A 17,010-nucleotide genomic window follows, 5' to 3' on the forward strand; every position below is an offset into this window, starting at 1 on the left:
TTTTGTGTAGACTACATGGGACTCAATCCAGTCACTAGGACTGATGCTCACCCAATTCCTAGGGCAGATGAGCTTATTGACACTTTGGCCTCAGCCAAGTTCTTAAGTACATTTGACCTTACTGCTGGCTATTGGCAAGTCAGATTAGCTGAGGATGCCAAACCAAAAACAGCATTTTCAACCCTTATAGGGCATTATCAATTTATTGTAATGCCCTTTCATTTGAAGAATGCACCTGCCACATTCCAAAGACTGGTAAATAAAGTTCACACAGGTTCGGAAGCCTATAGTGCAGCATATTTAGATGATATAGCTGTCTTTAGCTCCACCTTGGAGGATCACCTGGTGCACCTGAAGAATGTTTTGGAGGCTGTGCAAAAAGCATGTCTCACTATCAAGGCCACCAAGTGTCAGATAGGGTAGAGTAAGGTAGTGTACCTGGGCCACCTTGTAGGTGGAGGCCAGGTTCAACCATTGCAGAGCAAAATCCAGACCATCATGGACTGGGTTGCTCCCACTACCCAGAGTAAGGTCAGAGCTGTCTTGCGCCTGACTGGGTATTACAGGAGATTTGTAAAAGGATATGGGTCCATAGTGATTCCCTTGAATGATCTTACATCAAAGAAAATTGCCAAGAAAGTTCAATGGACAGCTAGCGGTGAGAAGGCATTTGATAATCCCAAGCAGGCCATGTGCACTGCTCCCATTCTGAAGAGAACTGACTACATCAAACAATTTATTGTCCAAACAGATGCATCTGAATTGGGGGTAGGGGCTGTGTTATCGCAACACAATGCAGAGGGCCAGGATTAGCCAGTAGCTTTTATCAGCAGAAGGTTGACCTCCAGAGAGAAACGTTGGTCAGCTATAGAGAGGGAAGTCTTTGCTGTGGTCTGGGCCCTGAAGAAGTTGAGGCCATACTTGCTTGGCACTCAATTCATTGTTCAGACAGACCATAAGCCCCTCTTATGGTTAAAAGAGATGAAGGGTGAAAACCCCAAACTTTTAAGGTGGTCCATTTACCTACAGGGGGTGGACTATACAGTAGAACATAGACCTGGGAGTAACCATGCCAATGCAGATGGACTCTCCAGATATTAGAAAATGAAGACTCAACTGGGCACGGTTAGTCTCATCTCCTTATGTTGGGGGTTTGTATGAAAGTAGGATCTGCTTCTTTGGTTACCCCCACTTTTTGCCTGGTGCTAAGCTGTTATTGACTAGTCTGACTGGATCCTGCTAATCAGGACCCCAGTCTATCTGCTTTCTCCCTAAATTGTATGTTTAGTACTTAGGTACATCCCAGATTGGATCCTGGGGTACCCTTATAAGTCCCTTGTATATGGTAGTAAGGTACCCAGGGCATAGGTACCCCAGAGGTCACCCATGGGCTGAAGCATGCATTATGTCACCCATGGGAGACTATTCAAAATGGCACTACAGGCCTGCCATTGCAGCCTGTGTAAGCTGGGGCTAGCACCACTTACAAAAGATGGTTCCATATATCTAGGGTCACTGCATTTAAAACTTATAAGTCACCCCTATAGCAGGCCTTTGCAATCCTGAGGGCAGGGTGCTTGGTTCTAAGTGAGCTGGTTCCACTGCATGAGCAGGACACCCCTACAGCCTACGGATTCCATTGTCCCGGTTTGTCAGTGAAGCACCCATATACTAGAGGGGCACCGCGTAATTACACCATGACCATCTCAAAAACAGCTGCAAGGAATCCTATCATGTTTGCATCAAACATGTTGGAATCATAGCCCACACCATAGAGTTAAACGGTCAGTGTTCTAGTCTTCTTGACCAGGACAGCACAACGCAGTTGCTGCTGACCTGAGTTACAATTCTGCCCTCCTGCTGCTGAGCCAAGCTCAAGCAGGAGAAGGCAGAAAAATACGCATCCGGTCACAGGGACAGGTTTTAGTGTATTGGGGTATGGTGGGTGCGCTTGCCAGCGCCACTCAGTCTGCATGAGGGGCACATTTGGTGTCCCCATGCATAGTCCAGTTCAAACCAGTCCTGGGAGCTATTGTCTCCTGCTCTGGCACAAAACTGGACAAAGGACATGGGAGTAACCTCCCCAAAGTCCAGACCCTCTCCTGGGAGGGTCCCCTGAATCGTCCTAACCATTTCCCTAGGGTACTTAAGGGCTTGCCTGGTTGTAAGTCCCCAGATTCGTTGTGGGATAAGATTCAGATCAGACACCACTTCTTCTTCTACTGTCTGGGCACTCTGGATTTCGCTGGACTACATTTGGGCTCGACTTCGTCCCCCTTCCAGTCTTCTGCATTGTCTGTGCCTGTGCACCATACAGGAACCTTCCAAGGCCGGTGGGCATCAAAGACACCGGAAGGAATTTCCCTTGAAGTGAAGGAGTCACTTCCCTGCATCCACAGGCACTGCAACTAAGTTGACCAGTCTGCTGATCCTGAACTCCTCCAGACTCCAAAGGCTCTGCAACATAGGTGGTGGTTTTCCACAGCTCCTGAGGCCTGCCCTCTCACCAAGTTTGAGGCCAGTATCCCTCGTGGGGGTTGCAATATCCGAACCCCTGTGCACTGTATCAACTTACAGTTGCAAAGGCTTGATGACTTCCTTCCAAGAAGATCTTCAGGCTCCACGTAGCCCCAACCTCAAGCACCTCTAGTGACCAGAATCTTCAGCCACATCGCATCGTGTGCTCCGCGGCCTGCATCTTTTGGTGAGCTACTCAAGGTCCTCTTGCGACTCCAGTGCCTCCGGCCTGTGGGTCCATCTGAGGGTCACACTTGTTACTTTTGTGCTTCCCTGATTGCTCGGGGCCTGCCCTGACTTCCCTGCTTGTGGTGAGTCTCCTGGACCCTGGTGGTCCAAACGTTGCTCTTTCTTCAATTCCTGCATTCTTTGCATTTGTCAAGGCTTGTTGGTGCTTCTGCCGGACACCGACCCCTCAGCACTTGACATCCTTCTTGGGACAGCTGGTGAATGGCTCCAGGTCTTCCTCAGCATCGCCTGGTCCTCGCAGCTGCAGAGTCAAGGTCATTGTCACCCATCCTCCAACATCCGTGTGTGTGTGTGTGTGTGTGTGTGTGTGTGAGTGTGTGAACAGGAGTCTGCCTGATGGTCTATGTTTACTGCCGGTAGGCTGGCTCTCTGTGAACCTTCATATTTTTGCCAGTGTGAGTGGACTTGTACATAGCTAGCAGTGTGTGTGGACTAGCGCTTGGCTGGCAGTAAGCACGGACTGTCACTTGGCTAGCAGTCTGCATGGATGGCACATGTCTGGCAATGTGTGTGGACTATTACTTGGCTGTCGATGTGTGTGGATTGTGGCTTGGCTGGTGAGGTACTTGGATTGTGGCTTGGCTGGCGATGTGCTTGGATGGTGCTTGGCTGGCGGTTGGTTGGTGGTGTGAGTGGATGGCGCTTGGCTGCAGTGTGGCTTGCATGGATCCCCCAGCATTTTTTTACCCAGAATCCCCTGCCACTTTTTGACACTTTACACTCATGTCCAATCTAATTTCTTTTTTAAACCTATTAACAGTGAAAAATTAATCAGACTGCACGTTATCCATAACACAATCTGAGATACTGCACCAGATTTGCTAGAAGTAATCATTCGTCATCTGACAAAGTGGGCACACTTAAAAATAAGACATTCCTGTGTTTAGAGTATCACCTGTAGATTACATGCCGGTGAAAAGTAAATGACCAGTCATTGTGGGCAGAGAGAAATGTATGTGTCGATAGAGGAGATGGTCCGTGAACTGAATCGTGCCTGATGCCTCTTTGTTTCTTCTTTGATGTCTTCACAGCAGCCATCCCACGCGGACGCACTGGAAATGAGACTGATTCAGGTCTAGTACCTTATATTTGTGGAAGTCAAACGGTAAGAAATTAGACAGGGGGTAAAATAGGTCTCTGTTGTGGGTGGATTTGGGTTTGTGGAGGTGGGAAAGAGCCTTCACTGATGTTCTTTGGTATCTAGTCAACTAATGTTTGGTTTGATTTTGAGCAGCCTATTACAACACCCCAATGTACATACAGAAGAGATTTGAGCAATTCAGATGTGGTGCTGGAGATGTCAAGATCATTCAAAGGACCAAGATGCTTTCTGTGTCTTTGGGGTTGTGCTAGGTTGCTGGAGAGAGACACCCACAATTGGAGAATAAAAATGCTTTTTAATTAAAACACGCACACACACACACACACACACACACACATACACACGAGGTTTCTTTTTTCTAGTTGTTTTCCTTCGAGTGTATTTCAGTGTGTGTGCAAGCGTGTGAGTATGTAAACGTGTGTGAATGTGGCTTTATTTTTTGTACATTAAACCTACTTATTTACATTTGCTTGTTTTTCCAGTAGGGTTCTTTTTATGTTGATGAAATAAACATTCTGCCTGCAAAGCAAATGGTTAAGAAAAGTGTTTATACAGCTAGCCTGAATGCAAAGCGAAAAATCCATCTGTCGGAGAAGGAAAATCTGCAGAGCTTCTCCCCTGCCACATGAATCTTTCCTACTGGGCCTCATGTTGGGCCCACAGCCACTGACATTTTCTCCTTTACTCCCTGTAGGAACACTCACTTATTCCCTTCTCCCTCCTCATTTCCATCAACAGGCACTCCTGTTTGATGCCCCAGGCAGTCCAACAATTGTCCCTATGCATTTTGTCCTTTCAGCTTTCTAACCACAAGAGCCAACTATCAAAGGGAGGTAAGCCTAGAGCAGAACCAAGAGTCATGATAGCATCCAGTGGAAGTCATTTTTAATTAGAAATTTATTTTGTATTTTTGTGTGTGAGTGCATGTCTGTCTGTGTGTTGGAACATGCATGCATGTGTATCTCAAACTCTACATGCATGTATAAGGAGTGTGTGAGTGTTGTGTCCACTGCCCGCCCTGGTAGATTGCTAGCCCATGCACAGTGATCCTAATTGTTATCAGCTTGTGGGCATCTATAGGATGACACTTATTGATCATGCGTGATAAAATGCTGGTCTCCACTTAATGGCGTAATATCTGGCAACTCGTGGGCCATCCATGGCATGCTGCAATTCACCCCATTAAAATGGCGGCCGGAGTAGAATGATGATAATTCTTGGCAATTTGATAATTTCATGAGAGAATTCACATTGCCTACCCATGCTAAAATGACGCGCCCTCACATAATGGTAATACTTCTTGGTATCTTGTGGCCATTTATTGCACAAAGTCCACCCACTACTAACAGCCTGAGACAACGGTAATAAATCCTGGCATGCTGTGGGCATCCATGTTGGTGCATATATGTGGCATGGTGATGGCCCTTGAAGAATGCTGGGCATTCTTGGCATATTGAGAAATGCCAGAGTCTGATCAGTCTGCCATGGAGAATGGAAGCAGAGTGCGACTCAGATGGATTGGCAAAGAATGTATAATGGGATATTCCTAAACACTTCTATTTTAACCTTGTTAGTATGTCTATTCTATAGAGCCATTGGGTAAGAATAGGACTATTACTTGCCAAGGAGAATCACCCGTAGGATGCATGACACTGAAAAGTAAACAATCATTGTGGGCAGAGAGAAAATGTATGTGTTGATGGAGGTGATGTTCCTTTACCTGGATTGCGCCTGATGCTCTTTTTTTTGTTTTTTTTGGTTTATTCGCAGAACCCATCCAACGTGGATGCACTGGATTCGAGATTTGTGACTGATTCCAGGTCTCATACCGGATATCTGTGGAAGTCACAGATGCCAGTGGGATGTATGACGTAACAACGCGAGTCATTATAACGCGTGCAGTTACATCGCGGTCGTTACAACGACTGCGATGTTACCACGCTATGCCATTACAACGCAAGTCTTTACATCGACTTGCGCTAGATGGCGTGCTAACATTAGAAAAGTGTAATTTACTATTCCAACTCCAGTCCACTTAACAGTAGGGAAGGTGTTGGGATAGTAAACTACACTATTTCTAATGTTAGCACGCCATCTAGCGGAAGTCGGTGTAAAGACTTGCGTTGTAATGGCATAGCGTGGTTACATCGCGTTCGTTGTAACGACTGCGATGTAACAGCATCGCGGTGTACTGACTGTGATGTTAAGGATGCTTCCCATGCCAGTGTTGCATCCCTCAGTTGACGTTCCACAGATTAGGCCGTGCATTCATGCTGGGCCCCATGATCGCAGAGGGTAAGTGATGGGATACACACCCATATGTCTGAGTGTTTCCTGTGTCCCCAGTGCATGTTCTGTTACAAGTCTCTAACTGTGGATCCTGTTGTTATCTACCTGAGGCTTTTTTATATTCTGCTTCCCTCAGTTATCAGCTTATTTCCTCTACAAGACTGAGGAAGCCATGGCTGCTCTACACTCATTCCATCCACTAACCCACCTCTTCTCACCAGATTGATGTCATTTCCTTCCACTCCATCCATACACAACGCTTCTTGCCAATCAATGTTTATGTTTATTTAGTTAAGGACTCAATTCATGACGTCATTACTTTTAGGCTTCTTAGATGTCCTATGTGGTATTGGCGGGGGGTTAGTGGACTGTCCATGTTTTCTTAGTCACTACTTTCATACCTTCCAAGTTAGCTCAGTGTAAAACACCGATGGGTCTGGATAGATTTTGGTCTTTCCTGACATTGGTGGGTATTTAAACCATGGGAAACTATAAAAGATGCCTTCTCTTGATAAATGACATTAAAGGTAAAATCAACTTCCTTTTCTAAGAGTTTGTGCCTATCTTCCTACTAAGCCAAGAAAATGTTGAGGACTGTGAGCAGCTCAGACATGACAGAGGCTGTGACAATGTTTAGTGCAGTCGACTCCTGCACTCTGTTTAGCTTGATGCCCTTTTTTAATGTCTTCACAGCTACCAGATTGCCTGACATGGGAGCATCCTGGCCACTGAAATCATAGTTCATGTGCTGGGATATGAATCCTGGTGGGATACAAATGGTAGGTAAGAGGGGATGTAAGTGGATTGAGTTGGAACCATGTCTGTGAATGCTTTCCCTTGGGGTCCCACGCTAGTGATGAAGAAATTGCCTCTATTATACTTATTCAGCATGACATGTCACATATATTGACCGTTGTCCCTCACAACATCTAACACTCACCTCGTCCAATTTGTTACAATAGTGTCTTCAACGAAAGGCGCTCACTATGATTCACACTCGATTCGTTCCCATCGCCAGCATAGGCTTATGTCGGTACACATCTTTCAAACAGCTGTTTTGTGTTGAAAATGCAATGCTTTCTATCTATGATAGGAGATTTATTTTGCTTGATTGTTCAAGAGCATATTTATTTTCATATCACCTACATCAATATCCCATACAATCTAGATTTGCATTGGATCAATAGCGTAATAATCTAAAATGTCTGTTTTGTATTGAAATCCACGCTGACAGTTTTTAAAAATTATCCCTTGTGACTGCACATTGGAGGGAGAAATAGAATGCAATGTTGGTCCTGACAATGGCAAGTAATAGTCTTATTCTTACCCAATGGCTCTGTACAATAGACATCCTAACAAGGTCAAACTATAAATATTTAAGAGTATCTCAATATAGATTCTTTGCCAATCCATCTCATTTCACACTCTGGTTCCGTTGTCTATGGCACACCCATCAGACCCTGGCATTTCTCAACATGTCAACGATGCCCAGCATTCTCTAAGGGCCATCACCATGCCAGATATATGCACCATTGTGGATGCCTACAACATGCTAGGTTTTAATACCCTTGTCTCCAGAATTTGCTAGTAGGTGGATATTGTGCCATAAATTGCCACAAGTTGCCAACAAATATATAATTATTATGTGAGGGCCCGTCATTTTAATATGGGTAGGCAATGTGAGTTGTCTGAAAGTATCAAGTTGCCAAGAATTATCATCTTCGTTCTAGGGCCACCATTTTGCTGAGTGTGAATGGGCAACGTGCCATTGATGGCCCACGAGTTGCCAAGTATTTCTACCATTAACTGGGGACCAGCATTTTATCACACATGATCAATTAGTGTCATCCGATAGATGCCCACTAGCTGCCAACAATTAGGACCATTGTGCCTGGGCTATCAAATTACCATGGTGGGCACAACACTCACATGCTCCTCATAAATTCATGCAGTCACAGATCCACATACATATTGACCCACATGTATGTGCACACACACACACATGCATGCACTCTTGCACACACAAATATATTTTATGCAGCCTGCTTGATTTATAGAGTTCTCGCTCATTTGCTGTACTTCATAGAATCTAAAATGGCTTCTGTGGTTTCTGTGATCTTGTTGCTTGCCTAAGGCGACCTTGATGGGCTACTAAATTAAACTTGGATATCCTTTTCACATATGGTACATGGTCTTTGTATGACAATGGAGGATACTCAAAGCATGTGAATCTGTGAAAGATACCAATGCTGGGGAAATAGTGCAGGTAAGGTTTTTATCCTGTGACTTCCCAGAAACTGTGTTGATGGTACGGGAGTATCTGTGATCATCTTTCTGCTTCGGCAAAATACCAAGGGGTGCTAAAGTGGGTTACAAAGAGTGAGGGGATTTCTCATTGTGGCATTGATAGACAGGGCTTCCAAGGGGTGGAGTGAGAGGACGTGAATAATAATATTATCCAATTGAAGTGCAGTTGTAGCGTTGCGGTGCAAATTCTGCAGTAAATGAAAGAACCTGTACTGGATAATAACCAGTGATTACTAGCTTCCGACGCAAAGGCTGAACACTATGTCCTGTGCTCACTGTGCCGTAAGACGCCTGATGCACCTCACTGATGGCAAAGCATAACGGAGTCGCATGTGCGCTCATTCAGAGAGGATAAGGCCTAGCAGATCACGGTGGAACCGCCCCTACTGGAGTGAGCACCTAGAGTGATTTGCATTTAATTGTGGCATATGGTTGGTCTGTAGTAGCAAAGTGAGCAAAAATCAGTGAACTGGAATGTAGCAAAGAGTTGTTACCAATCACTGGGAATAATTCAAGCATTATAACAATCACTTTGTTGATCGTATCGCTAGAGGTTGCCTGATGCACTTTTTTAGTGTCTTTCAGAGGAATCAACCTGGCCTGGCAAAGAGGAAAATAAAGAGTGCACGGTCGTTAAACTATAGATACCGGCAGGATCCAGAGCCCGAGTGAGAGCAGGCATTCTTTGTTGGGGGATAGACCCCGGAAAGCCCTCCTACCATACACAGACAAGATTGAGAGCTTGAGTGAGAGCAGGCATTCTTTGGTGGATAGACCATGCAAAGCCCTCCTGCCATGTACCGGCAGGATCAAGAGCCCAAGTGGAGCAGGCATCAGTTGCAGGGGGATAGGCCATGTAAAGCCCTCCTACCGTACACAAGCAAGATTGAGAGCGTGAGTAAGAGCAGGCATCCTTTGGATGGGGATAGAACATGCAAAGCCCTTCTACCATATAAAGGCAAGATTGAGAGCCCGAGTGAGAGCAGGCATCCTTTGGAGGGGGATGAGCCATACAAAGCCCTCCTACCATATACAGGCAGGATCAAGAGCCCAAGTGGAGCAGGCATCAGTTGGAGGGGGATAGGCCATGCAAAGCCCTCCTACCGTACACAAGCAAGATTGAGAGCGTGAGTGAGAGCAGGCGTCCTTTGGATGGAATGAGCCGTGTGTTTGAGTCTTTCCTTTGTTCTTCATGCATGCTACTTAGACCTCTATCATTGGCCTCCTCTAAATCTGCCCTAATGCCTCATTCCTTGCTGTCCCTCCTTGGCTGGAACTGACCAATCTCTTCTCTAGCCCTCCTCCAGTACCACTCACCAGGTGGTAAAGCTGGCATAAATGGTTAGGACCATTGTTAAAGAAAGTTTATAACTTCTTCACTCTAAATCCTTGTTTGCGTAGGTAAGAAGATGGTACAACGTAAAGTAAAAAATACATGTACTTTACCTAAAAAATCAAATTATTTTTAATGTGTTTGTTTTCTTACTCATTGCTGTCACACCTTTTAAGTTTATGGAAAAACACTCTGCTCGTCCTGCTAGCCTTGCCCCTGTAGAAAATGTATCAGATCCAGAATCCTGAAGACCAGCTTACACCTTGTTGGTCCAACAGCTCAACCACCTACAATCACCACATAGATGTCTCCTTCATCCTTCCGAGCACAGCCTGGTTCCTGCACCCTTGAGGTATGATTTAAGTGGCCAGAAACCATCAGTCTTTCCCAATATCTTTCACAAGGTTGCTTTTCACTCCTTGTCCCTCTCCAATACTTTTCTTTTCTTAACCACCACAACTTTCTTATTGGTCTCTGCGCAGAAAGAAACAGTGTCTGAGTTGTCAGCACAGATAGCAACGGATAATTGTGCTTGATCACTCCCCATACACACCAAAAATACAACTTTCAAGCTTTATTCAGTACATTGGCACCACCAGCAAGTGCCGCCCTAAGACTTTCTTACCTCGCCAAAAAGCATCAGCCCTGTGCACAGGAAACAGATACACCAAACTAAACCAGATTTTTCATCATATGTTTACATTCCTTTGACAGCATCAAAACAGGCATTTTGGTCCCAATATAAGTGTATGTCGATATTCCGATAATGTGACAACATGGGAACTACAGGCTGATGGACATAGAGGATTCTGTTCTGAGTGTGGTCTTGTGTTCTTGTCTGATACTTTTTATTCAAATCTTTACGTTTGCCAGACTTGCGTACCTCAGGTGGCACACAAAAGAGAAGCATCGCAACTCACAGCAAAGGGTAAGTGACAGGGTGTCAGTGGGCATACCCATGTGCCTGTTTGTTTTGTTCCCACTGTGTGCTTGGTTATAATGTTCCAGCAAAAGAATCCTCTTCAAATCGACTGTAATCTTTTATACCCTCCTTCCCCTAAATGATCTACCATATCATTAAAGTAATTTTCCAATGCACCACTGAAAACACCATTTAGTTTTAAGGGGTAAACTTACTATTCACGCAGTGCAGTGCAGCAAGCATGGTTGCTGTGCTGCATTGTGTGAAAGGAAGAGAGTGGACAGTACCATATCTATGAAGATTCGGCACTGCTACTCTCTACCCAACGCTGGTTCTTAAGTATGTCTAGCTCTAAGTCCAGACCTGTGCACCATAGTGCAAAGATGTTGTGTAACTCTAGAATATGTTTTGTACTAGAAAGAAACCCTTTCAGTTAAAGTGCTTTGCTGAGACATGTTTTTTAAACTTTCCCACTTTCTATGTCTTCTGTACGCACAAGCAAAGACTGAAAATGTTGTACCCAAAAACTTATTTTCACGGACTGTTGGACTTGGCCCTTCTGGCAAGTTCACCCCTAGAACTTGTTGCATTATCCTAGCCTTTTTCCTGTGTTGTACGAGTGGTTTTAGGCCTCCCAGGAGTGAGGGAAGCCCCGCGCCGCTTGAGAAGTGCTGCCGCCCGCTGCCACCCCCAGGAGAGGAGTCCCCTGCGCCGGAGCCCGGTGAGTAAGGGCTGGGCAGGGGACAGGGCTGCACATCCCTCGCGCTCCACCGAAGGAGCAGGTCTTGGTATTTGGTGCGAGGCACCGAGTCAGAGCGGCCCCGTGTGTGCAGTGGGCCGCTCCAACGTTGGGCATCAGTATTCTAAGAGCCCCGTGTGGCTCCAACGCTATGGGGGCATGTTTAGTTTAAGAGCCCCGTGTGGCTCCTACGCTTTGGGGGGCACATTTGCTTCAAGAGCCCCGAGTGGCTCCCACAGTGGCCATGATCTGTTTCTGAGCGCCAGTGCGCTCCATTGTGCTTTGGGGCAAGCTCTTTTTCTGTACTTGCGCATATTGATTTCAGGAGCCCATGCGCTCCATGGGGACATGTTGTTTTTAGAGCCTAGGTGGCTCCAACGTTTTGACATTGGTTCCAGGGCCATTGAGAGCCCATGCCTCCTATTTGCCTTCCACAGCTGTGCAGCACTTAGTGCCAGCTGCAGCGTTTAGGCCCTGTTCTTGTCCCCAGCTGCCCAGCAAGTAGTGGGCAGCTGCTACGTTTAGGTTCTGGTGCGACCTGGACCCTAATGCGATTGAGGTGTTATTGTGATGCATATATTAATGCGTTGGGTGCTAGGAAATGTACTGTGTATAGTATGTTTTGCGCACCCTGTATTTTATACCTCTAGATAGGATTCCTGCCTAGGAGGTTGTTTTACCTGTTTAGGTTGATGTTAGGGAGATAATACTTCCCTGTGTGATGTACGCCCCTAGAGTAGTTATACTTAGGTGGTTAGGTCTAATGCGTTAGGCTACTGAGAAATTGCATAATGTGTTTATGCCCCTGTGATGGATGCAGGATAGGTTTTATACCTGATGCTAGTGTGATGACGCTGAGTTCATTATTGCGCCAGTAGTGACTGGTTGTGCTCTACAGTGATAATTTGTGCTACAGTTAGTATAGGTTCTACATGTACAATTGGTGATTTGTGCTGATTCTGACAGTGGTCCATGTGGCCCTGTCCCGTGTAAATAGTCCCTTGTAAAATTCTGCCCAGTGCCAGTTGGCACAGTGTAAATTGTGTGAATATTATCTAATGTGTTTTGGTATAATACAAAGGCTATTTTATATAATACCTTGTGTGGAGTTTCTTTTGTGGTGGGCCTTGGGTGTTGTTGCTGGGTGCGCGCGCAAACGCTTTACACATTGCCTCCGGGATAAGCCTGACTGCTCGTGCCAAGCTACCAAGGGGGTGAGCAGGGGTTATCTTTGGCGTGTAACTCCCCAGCCCTGACTAGAGTGGTGGTTTCTGCCTGGCTTTGGCGCAAGCCCTAGCCAACCAGAAATCCCATTTCTAACACAGACGTTTCCTCCTCCAGAGGGAGGCTATAATTTTTGGGCGGATCGGCCTGTCTACCCTTTATAGTATATAGGACTTTGTCTCAAACTCCATGTGTGGTTTCACAGGAATGCCCATGTGTCATCCTTGGAATGCCCCTTTGCTTTACGTTTATTCAACTTTCCAACGCAAATAGATCTTTGCGCTCAAAAGTACCTTATCCGGACTATGCACTGATGCACATTTCTCTTTGTGACTTGCACTGGTTTAAAGGCTCGATACATCTGCCTCTACATTCTTATTTCATTTAACATTCACTGATGTCACTTCCATCCACATTACTTTATGTAACTACTTCATGCGTACACCATGCTTATTGACAAACATTAATGTTTATTTGTTTAGTTAAGCTCTCAACATGATGGATTCATACAGAATGAGAGTTACTGCATGACTTTCACATTGTTTTTAATTGTATTGGTAAGTGACTGTACAAGTGTGGAGGGAGGATATTGCAAAGCGAGGGCCTTCACCCCAGTTTATATTCAGAAACGGTAGCCCACTTCTGTTGATCTGGCACAGTTTGTGCTCTCTGTACTTTCCTAGCTGGGACTGGGAACTATGCCCAGCCATTTGTCCCTCATCCCACTGCTAGAAGGTTGACTGCTCTGAATCCTAGATGGCAAGCTGGTGGAGCTTAAATTTGTACTGTAGGTATCAGAGTGCTGAACATTCAGGGCAGTTTTAAGCTTAGGAAAAGTGGGACTTTTTTGTTGAGGCGTGATTGGTCGGGGCTTTTGCATGAAGAAAAGTAAGGTGAATGACCGTGATGGAGGTTTTCATAGTCTTTTAGTCTGATGGGAGGAGATCTGAGTGATATACAGGGCATTGCTGTGGTCACATTTGCTAGTGTCCCGACCACCAGGGAGAGGTGATTTGTTGTGATATGGACAGAAATTTTGAGGAGCTTTTTTTGGGAGAAGGTGGGATTGACCACTGTTTCTGTCAGTTAAGATGGTCTTTGACTAAATAATGAAAAAGTTCCTGCCTTTGGTTGTGATGGAACAGTGTCACCAAGATGTAGCAGTGACATTATTTTTTACGGGATGTGTGGTGCCGCAGCACCAGGATTTTTGTTGTTAGTCCAGTGAGCGTCCGGCTGCTCTGACTCATCCACATCTCTGTTGCTTCGGTCTTCGGTCAAATTGGTGGATTGTTTTCTGTGACCCTCAGGTTAATCTACATCCTATCATCTAGGAGTGGGAGGGAAGGTTGTGGTTTCTTAGGAGACCCATGGGGGGCTTCAGGTAATTATTAAAGTGAGGTATAGGAGAGAAGCTCTGGTACTCCTCGTGTGACCTCTCAGGGTATAAGAATTCAAAATATTGCACTGGAGTGGTCACCGATGTGTGAAACAGACTGAAGTCAGAATCGGAAGAAGAGACAAAGTGGTTGAGAAGGATCAACATGCTTAGGGAGCCTTGGTTAGCTGAATCACACAAGACGGTCCCGGTATTCACCAGTGCGATTTCTGTTCCACAGTAATGACAACATTCAGATTTGTTCTCATAAGACAATACATTCATTATTAGTGTTAAGTCTTTGGAAAGGTTGTTGGCTTTTGCTGTTACATTTTGTGAAAGTGTGTGGCGCATTAATGGGTGCCGTAACACTGGGTTAATTTTCCTTGTTTGGGTAATTGCATTTGAATTTTGAGCAAAATAATACAGATGCGCCAGAATGGTCATTTTTTTAAGGTTAAAAATAAGTTAAAGAGGTTTAAACATCCTATGCAGCGGCCTCGGAGTGATGCTTTATTTGCCATCAAGGATGAATCCCATTCTACGATTCATAAGCCCGTAAACGTCTGAGCTTGTACTTGGGTGGTGAAGCTTGTCCAGCAATTGGATTTATAATCACTTTAATTTTCATCTGCTGACCTCCCCAGTGAGGCATTCATAGAAATGCTTATGTTGTACAAACTCTGCTTGCATTGTGAAAGTTTATCTCAATCCTCACAATCTAAAGTGGATTCTGGAATGTATCGTACGTCATACAGTGTAAAGTGGACACTGAAAGCAGCACTACAATGGGAGTCTATAATGCTTCTACAGTTTATGCAGAGCAAGGTAGGGGGACCGCAGAGTGATTAACAGAGATGGATATTTTGTGGTGTGCAGAGAGGGAATATTTGTGTGGAGAGTGACACAATACTTAGTCTTTCACTAATGCTATTTCTTGTGTCTTTTCAGCACTCACTGTGGCATGGAACATCTGGAATATTTTAGAAGTGCAGCCCTACAATTGTCATCCACATCTATCATCGTTCTGGGAGAGAAAGGGTAAGTGACAGAGAATATCAGTGGAGAGAAGTGAACGGTATGATTCATTATTTCTTTGGCTCCACCTGCATGCTCTGTTGTTGTCCTTCAGGAATTGGTGTCTAAGCTCCAACCTCATTTCACGCCACCTGCTGCTCATCTGTAACTGCGATGTCCAATCTGTAAACTACAGCAGCTCCATTACTATCTTGTAATTCACCTGCTCTCACCACACTGACATCTCGTATATCTTTCCTAGTCCTGTCTGGCTGGCTTTTCTTTCCACCATGGTTCTTACCTGCCAGAACCTGTTGCTCCTGTTGTTTACGAACCTTAACACTTTATAGCCAGACTTCTTGGCTTTGCCAGTGCATGTTGAGGCAGTATCCATATTACAGATGCATTGTGGAACCATATTTAATATATTGTTATACATCATTTTAAAGTGTAATAGAAAGCTTAGCTGATCGTAATCCATAAATGGCCTTTTTTGAAAAACAAACTATTCCTGCACCATTTTTGATAACCTTGCAATAAATTCCAGAAGAAAATTACACTCGCATAATTTACATTTAAAAATGTGTCAGAATGTATGCATTCATTTAACGCAAACATAAAAATGGTGTGGATCAGTTTGTGCCCATGTCTAAATCTACAGAAAAGAAGCAAAAATTTGCCCTGGTTTCTTTAATTTACATCAGTGCAAACGTCTGTGGTCTTTAGAACTTTTTGTTCTTCGAAAGACAAGCTGAAATCAGTTATATCTCCGCCTCCTACAAAACATATAAGGTCGTTCTCACCCTGCCGCAGCTGCTCATGCTTCCAAGATTCCCATGGTTCAGAATTGAGCAGCTAATCTAGTCCATGGTGTTTGTTTCTTTAGATTCTAGGACTTATTTTCCTGATTTTATACAGCTAAACGAGGACTACAAGTCTTGGAATGAAAAGTAAAAATCCGGACTAGAGCAGATAGTCAGGCCTGGACCTGGTGAACTTGTAAGGCAGGGACGTTCCTGTCAGCTCTGTTTTGCCGTGTCTACACTCCAGTAATATAAAGCTTGGTCCTAACGTGAGCATTGTGCGACTGAGCACTCCATAGTGATAATAATAATCCAGGAAAGATCTTAACACTTATTCTGTTTCTTATTGTGAAAAAGGTGCAGGAGGTGCATCAAAAGCCAAATTGCTCACTATAAATTGAAATACAGGTAATGTAATTGTTCAGTGCACCATTGCTGTTTGGAGCATGATTAGCTAACTTTTTCGTTCAAGTTACCTAAAAATGTAAAAGTTTTATTTCGTTTCATTAGCCCTAACTGAAATGTATATTTATATATTTTTCTCTTCTAGGTGACAGAGCTTTTCTTTGAAATATGTCTGCTTCCAGCACAAGCACGCAGCAAAAAATAAATAACGTTGCTATATTGATGCAAATTGGAGAATAAAAATAACGTCAAGAATTAATGTTGCTGTCTAGATGTGATTTTGTGTTGCATCACTTCATTCTGTTTCATGCTGCCCAATCTAGCTGTATACCGTTCATACTCTCACTGACAGTTTGAATAAAGTGAAAGCAGTGGAAATTGAGGTTGTGATTTTGAGGAACATTTATGATTAAACAAAGTGTTGTGCTTCCATTGTGCCTGATCTTAGATTGGAATAAGGTCCAAATGCTGGGCGTAGGTCCCGTCCCAACTAAGATGGTGTACATAGTGCACAAACTGTGATTTCATAACAGAAGTGGGCTAGAGTTTCTGTGCACGGCTATGTGCAGTGAGCAGCTGCCAGGAGCGACTTCTTCATGTGTAGTACTCTTGCCTAAACACTGCTAAGAAGGACCTGCACCAGACGATGTATTGATCCCAGACATGTCAGAGGTTTTTGTGATGGCCGGATAAGCAACATGAAGAGAAGCCCTAAGGACACAGGG

At 44.6% G+C, this 17,010-nt stretch overlaps 1 long non-coding RNA gene across 2 annotated transcripts in view; it reads left to right on the plus strand.

Moving 5' to 3' along the window:
- Positions 1-16,541, plus strand: part of LOC146822456 (uncharacterized) — an 80,837-nt gene extending 64,296 nt beyond the window's left edge. Inside the window, exons 4-7 of one of the 2 annotated variants that reach the window (XR_014963309.1) lie at positions 3,798-6,163; positions 6,851-6,936; positions 10,671-15,101; positions 16,431-16,541. This is a non-coding gene — a long non-coding RNA (uncharacterized LOC146822456). Of the gene's footprint in view, positions 1-3,797; positions 6,164-6,850; positions 15,102-16,430 lie in introns of both variants that reach the window. The other variant, XR_014963308.1, reaches the window with a different exon arrangement.
- The last annotated feature ends 469 nt before the right edge of the window (positions 16,542-17,010 follow it).

The sequence above is a fragment of the Triturus cristatus genome, chromosome 6 (assembly GCF_964204655.1).
Source record: "Triturus cristatus chromosome 6, aTriCri1.1, whole genome shotgun sequence".
In the NCBI taxonomy this organism is placed as follows: Eukaryota; Metazoa; Chordata; class Amphibia; order Caudata; family Salamandridae; genus Triturus; species Triturus cristatus.